This window comes from Schistocerca nitens, chromosome 10 (genome assembly GCF_023898315.1).
Source record: "Schistocerca nitens isolate TAMUIC-IGC-003100 chromosome 10, iqSchNite1.1, whole genome shotgun sequence".
Lineage (NCBI taxonomy): Eukaryota > Metazoa > Arthropoda > Insecta > Orthoptera > Acrididae > Schistocerca > Schistocerca nitens.
Genome location: NC_064623.1, coordinates 192692856 through 192699656, shown reverse-complemented (window position 1 = coordinate 192699656; position 6801 = coordinate 192692856). Strand labels below are relative to the sequence as shown.

The window sequence follows — 6801 nt, the reverse complement described above, 5'->3', positions numbered from 1 at the left end:
GGGCTAGTGTAATTGGTTAATACAAACCATAAAACAATGCACGGAAGTATGTTTTTTAACACAAACCTACGTTTTTTTAAATGGAACCCCGTTAGTTTTGTTATCACATCTGAACATATAAACAAATACGTAATGAGTGCCGTTTGTTGCATTGTAAAATGTTAATTACATCCGGAGATATTGTAACCTAAAGTTGACGCTTCAGTACCACTGCTCCGCTGTTCGATCGTGTGTATCGGAGAGCACCGAATTACGTAGGGATCCAAAGGGAACGGTGATGGACCTTAGGTACAGAAGAGACTGGAACAGCACATTACGTCCACATGCTAACACCTTTTTATTGGTCTTTTTCACTGACGCACATGTACATTACCATGAGGGGTGAGGTACACGTACACACGTGGTTTCCGTTTTCAATTACGGAGTGGAATAGAGTGTGTCCCGACATGTCAGGCCAATAGATGTTCAATGTGGTGGCCATCATTTGCTGCACACAATTGCAATCTCTGGCGTAATGAATGTCGTACACGCCGTAGTACATCTGGTGTAATGTCACCGCAGGCTGCCACAATACGTTGTTTCATATCCTCTGGGGTTGTAGGCACATCACGGTACACATTCTCCTTTAACGTAACCCACAGAAAGAAGTCCAGAGGTGTAAGATCAGGAGAACGGGCTGGCCAATTTATGCGTCCTCCACGTCCTATGAAACGCCCGTTGAACATCCTGTCAAGGGTCAGCCTAGTGTTAATTGCGGAATGTGCAGGTGCACCATCATGCTGATACCACATACGTCGACGCGTTTCCAGTGGGACATTTTCGAGCAACGTTGGCAGATCATTCTGTAGAAACGCGATGTATATTGCAGCTGTTTGGGCCCCTGCAATGAAGTGAGGACCAATGAGGTGGTCGCCAATGATTCCGCACCATACATTTACAGTCCACGGTCGCTGTCGCTCTACCTGTCTGAGCCAGCGAGGATTGTCCACGGACCAGTAATGCATGTTCCGTAGATTCACTGCCCCGTGGTTTGTGAAACCCGCTTCATCGGTAATCAGGTAGAACTGCAACGCATTCTCTGTTAATGCCCATTGACAGAATTGCACTCGATGATTAAAGTCATCACCATGTAATTGCTGATGTAGCGACACATGAAACGGGTGAAAGCGGTGACGATGCAGTATGCGCATGACTCTACTTTGACTCAGTCCACCGGCTCTCGCAATGTCCCGTGTACTCATGTGTGGGTTCATGGCAACAGCAGCTAACACACCAACTGCACCCGCTTCTGCTGTGACGGGCCTGTGACGGGCCCGTTTGCGTGCTACGACCATACCTGTTGCGTACAGTTGGCGGTAGATGTTTTGCAATGTGCGGCACGTTGGATGCTCTCTGTCCGGGTACCGTTCTGCATACACCCTGCAGGCTTCAGCTGTATTACGTTGACATTTGCCATAGATGAGTATCATCTCCGCCTTTTCAGAGTTCGAATACACCATGGTCACAGTTCCTACAACACTACACTATCACAAACGTCTGGTAACACGGTACACTACAGTTGGTCTGCGTGCGGAGACGAATGCAGAATAACAATAGCAGCAAGCGCTACATGCGGACACTGCGACAGCTAGACCAAACTACAACAGTGCACTACAGCCACACTCGTAAACACGGTCGTCATCGTAAACATGTCCCTGCAGATGCTGCTCGCCGACCGTGGCCCGTGTTTGTTACAACACGCAACTGAACGTCGGAGGTTTCAAGCGTCAACTTTAGGTTACAGTATCTCCGGATGTAATTAACATTTTACAATGCAACAAACGGCACTGATTACGTATTTGTTTATATGTTCAGATGTGCTAACAAAAATAACGTGGTTCCATTTAAAAACGTAGGGTTGTGTTAAAAAACATACTTATGTACATTTTTGTATGGTTTGTATTAAGCAATTACACTAGCCCCTCTCCTCACGTTCGGTCTGTGGAATCGGTTCGTCAGTATTTGATGTGGTTTACGAAATATATCCAGCGGTAACGTTAGGTGACTCACCCTGTATATATATATATATATATATATATATATATATATATATATATATATATATATATATATATTACTGCATTGAAATTGTGCAGAAGTAATATCACACAAAAAAATCAGTTAGTTCTACTGAGAAATTCATCAATGAAGGAGTTGGTCACCTATAAATCCTTTAGGCTTCTCTTAAACTGAATTTCAATGGTTGTTAAGCTTTTTATGGCTGCTGGCAAGTTATTGAAAATGTGTGTTCCTGAATAATGCACACCTTTTTGTACAAGACTAAGTGACTTTAAATCCTTGTGAAGATTATTCTTATGTCTAGTATTGATTCCATGAATTGAGCTGTTGGTTTGAAAAAGTGATATATTTTTAATAACGAATTTCATTAAGGAATAAATATATTGGAAAGCAGTAGTTAATATCCTTAGTTCCCTAAATAGGCTTCTGCAGGATGTTCTTGAGTTCACACCACATATAACTTTTACTGCACGTTTTTGTGCCCAGAAAACTTTAGGTTGATTTGATGAATAACCCCAAAAAATACTCCCATATGACATTATGAAATGAACGTAAGCATAGTATGCCAGCTTTTTCATTTTTATATCCCCTATGTGTGACACAATTCGCATTGCAAATAGAGATTTGTTAAGACGCTTCAGCAGTTCTGTGGTTTGTTCCTCCCAGTTGAATTTGTTATCAAGCTGTAATCCCAAGAATTTAACACTGTCCACTTCTTCTATCTGCTTGTCATTGTATGATGACTGTAGGAATATACTGCAATCCCCTACATAGGGAGGATAAGATTGGAACATAGGGAGGATAAGATTGGAATAATTTCTGCACACATAGACGCATTCAAACATTCTTCCACGCTCCATACGCAAATGGGACGGGAAGAAATCTTAATAAGTGGGGAGGGGGGGGGGGAGGGGATACACAGTGAGACGTACCCTCCTGCCACGCAGCTCACGGTGATCTGCAGAGTATAGATGTAGATGTAGAACCCGGAGAACATTCACAAAGATGTTTATCAATATTATTCTACGTAAAATCACTGGCTATATTCGTGTTGATGACCATGTCTACAATCAGCTTAGATACTATTGGCTAAAAGCAATCTTGGGTGATAGTGCTCCCAGCTTAATAGCGTGGGCAATAGGCATCACATACCTGCAAGTATTAAACATTCCCTCTACAAACATTGTAACTACAGTTACTATTTTTATTGTGCGACCATTCTCGCAGGAAGAACATTGTAACATAACTTGCAATTCTTTTCATCGGTGAATGAGTTACTTTTATGACTTAACGATGTTCTAAAGATTGATTAGTGCTGCTAAAGAAGCGGTGTTAGAGATACGACTTTTACAGAGGAGCACAAATAGTGAAGTAAAAATTCTGGTGGTCATCATAACTCAATTTGGCCAATTTTAGACTTATGATGTGACTAGGTGGAGCCGTCGATTCATCGCTAGCCCAGTGCAAAGTCCCAGTTGAATGAAAAAAAAAACGCAGGTTACTCTAGTAAATCACAGGGGTAAAAGAATGGACCAGCAAAATTATAGACCAGTATCCTTAATATATGTTTCCTGAAGAATTCTTGAACATATTCTTAGTTCGAATACAATAAATTTTCGCTCGTTCGAAACTCAACTTTTCCTTTGCTGACATGATAACACGAAAACCACGGATGAGGGGCAACAGACAGATTCCGTATTTTTAAATTTCCGGAAAGTTTTTTTCACGGTTCCCCATTGCAGATTGTTAACGAAGGTCGCAACATACGGATTAGGTTCCCACATACAGGAGTGCTTCGAAGATTTCTTACGTAACAGAACCCAGTAAGCTGTCCTCGAAGGCAAGAGTTGACCAGAGACAAGGGAATTACCTAGAGTGCCCCAGGGAACTGTGAAAGGACCACTGTTTTCTGTACATACACAAATGATTTGACGGGCGGGGTGGGTAGCAATCTGCGGTTGTTTGCTGACGACGCTGTGGTGTATGAGAAGGTGTCATTGTTGAAGGAGGGTACAAGAGGCCTTACAAGGGGAGGCCACGACGTTTGGAACGCGGATTTACCACAAACTTCGTACACTCGTAGTACTCCATTAGGAGAACAAAATGTGTAAGCCGTAGCGCGTACTTCTCAAGCGTTACTGAGAAAATAGCAAGATAATTTCGGTCGTCAAATATATATCTGTGCGTGGCCATTTTTACCATAAAGCGCCGGCAGCCAAGTGGTTAGCGTTCAAGCCCCGTAATCGCTGGGTCACTGGATCGAGTCCCGCCCGTTAATTTTTGTTTTTTTAATTTCTAACATAGTCATTTTCTTTACTATTTGTATTGCAGTTGATGTAGAGAAAAATATGTGTAATCGGATGAACTTTTATTAAATTTGCAATGTTATTTGGCAGTCTACAAATTTTTATTATCACAAATAATATAATATGCGTAACTACCGACTATTAAACGGTCAAACGCATAAAGTGATACTGAAAATGTATGCTTGTCCGTGATTTGAGAAATCCCTTACACCTGGAAGGAGCCCGAAACGACTTGTTACCTCCACGTTTTGACCGCCACAGACAGCTTTCGTAAGATGTACAATTAATCGTCGCTTTCGACATTACGAGGACAAATTGCGGGATGGTATTTTTCGTAAAACAAAGTTAAACGGCACCAGCTGCATTGAATAAATGCTATGTTTTCGCATACACAAGGTCTTTTGAGGTTTTCCGTGGAAAAACAAACCTCGTTAACATTTTCAAAAACCTCTCTTTCAGCCGATAATTTGGAAGCAAACCATGCATAACGCAGAATTTCCCTAAATATCGGTGCTTATCAGTGGTCATGCAGTATCGAGTGTATTTTGATAGCGTCTTCCCGAGAAGCAATTTCTCGTTCTCTTTCGATTAAATACGAACAATTTTGAAGACACGGACAAGCATACATTTTCAGTATCACTTTATGCGTTTGGTCGTTTACTAGTCGGTAGTTAAGAATATTATATTATTTGTGATAAAAAAATTTGTAGACTGCCAAATAACATTGTAAATTTAATAAAAGTTCATCAGATTACACGTATTTTTGCCATTACATCAATTGTAATATAAATAGTAAAGAAAATGACTGTGTGACTGTGTTAGAAATAAAATAAATAAAAAAAACTGATGAGCGGGACTCGATCCAGCAACGCAGCAATTACGGGGCTTGAACGCTAACCACTTTTTAAAATTTTTATTATTGTTTTTTGTTTTTATTTTTAAAATGTGGAACGCTTCACAATTTTGCGTGTCATCGTTGCGCAGGGGCCATGGTAATCTGCTCTGTGTCGTTCCAGTTACAGTATATGTACCGCCGAAGCGAGTACACCACTCGGCTGCCAGCGCTTCATGGTAAAAATGGCCACGCACAGATATATATATCTGACGACCGAAATTATCTTCCGATTTTCTCAGTAACGCTTGAGAAGTACGCGCTACGGCTTACACATTTTGTTGTCCTCGCGGAGTACTACGAGTGTACGAAGTTTACAGTAAATCCGCGTTCCGAACGTCGTCGCCTACCCTTGTTAGACCAGTGTTTCCCAGCCTTTCTTAGACCATTAACCCCCTGAGCTGTTGCCCTCCCCCCCTCCTCCCCTCCCCCATATTATCATCAACTTTAGCAACCAACTAAACTGTGCAATGAAAGACTTTTCCTAGAAGACTTTTATTTTTAAAATGATTAAAGATGAATGATATTTACACTCCTGGAAATTGAAATAAGAACACCGTGAATTCATTTTCCCAGGAAGGGGAAACTTTATTGACACATTCCTGGGGTCAGATACATCACATGATCACACTGACAGAACCACAGGCACATAGACACAGGCAACAGAGCATGCACAATGTCGTCACTAGTACAGTGTATATCCACTTTTCGCAGCAATGCAGGCTGCTATTCTCCCATGGAGACGATCGTAGAGATGCTGGATGTAGTCCTGTGGAACGGCTTGCCATGCCATTTCCACCTGGCGCCTCAGTTGGACCAGCGTTCGTGCTGGACGTGCAGACCGCGTGAGACGACGCTTCATCCAGTCCCAAACATGCTCAATGGGGGACAGATCCGGAGATCTTGCTGGCCAGGGTAGTTGACTTACACCTTCTAGAGCACGTTGGGTGGCACGGGATACATGCGGACGTGCATTGTCCTGTTGGAACAGCAAGTTCCCTTGCCGGTCTAGGAATGGTAGAACGATGGGTTCGATGACGGTTTGGATGTACCGTGTACTATTCAGTGTCCCCTCGACGATCACCAGTGGTGTACGGCCAGTGTAGGAGATCGCTCCCCACACCATGATGCCGGGTGTTGGCCCTGTGTGCCTCGGTCGTATGCAGTCCTGATTGTGGCGCTCACCTGCACGGCGCCAAACACGCATACGACCATCATTGGCACCAAGGCAGAAGCGACTCTCATCGCTGAAGACGACACGTCTCCATTCGTCCCTCCATTCACGCCTGTCGCGACACCACTGGAGGCGGGCTGCACGATGTTGGGGCGTGAGCGGAAGACGGCCTAACGGTGTGCGGGACCGTAGCCCAGCTTCATGGAGACGGTTGCGAATGGTCCTCGCCGATACCCCAGGAGCAACAGTGTCCCTAATTTGCTGGGAAGTGGCGGTGCGGTCCCCTACGGCACTGCGTAGGATCCTACGGTCTTGGCGTGCATCCGTGCGTCGCTGCGGTCCGGTCCCAGGTCGACGGGCACGTGCACCTT

The 6801-nt window shown here is 43.6% G+C and overlaps 1 non-coding gene across 1 annotated transcript; it reads right to left on the bottom strand.

Annotated features, from left to right (window-relative positions):
- Positions 1 to 5303: 5303 nt before the first annotated feature.
- On the bottom strand, positions 5304 to 5410 carry LOC126210887 (U6 spliceosomal RNA). The gene has a single exon (XR_007540842.1). It is a non-coding gene; the product is annotated as a U6 spliceosomal RNA (small nuclear RNA).
- Positions 5411 to 6801: the final 1391 nt, after the last annotated feature.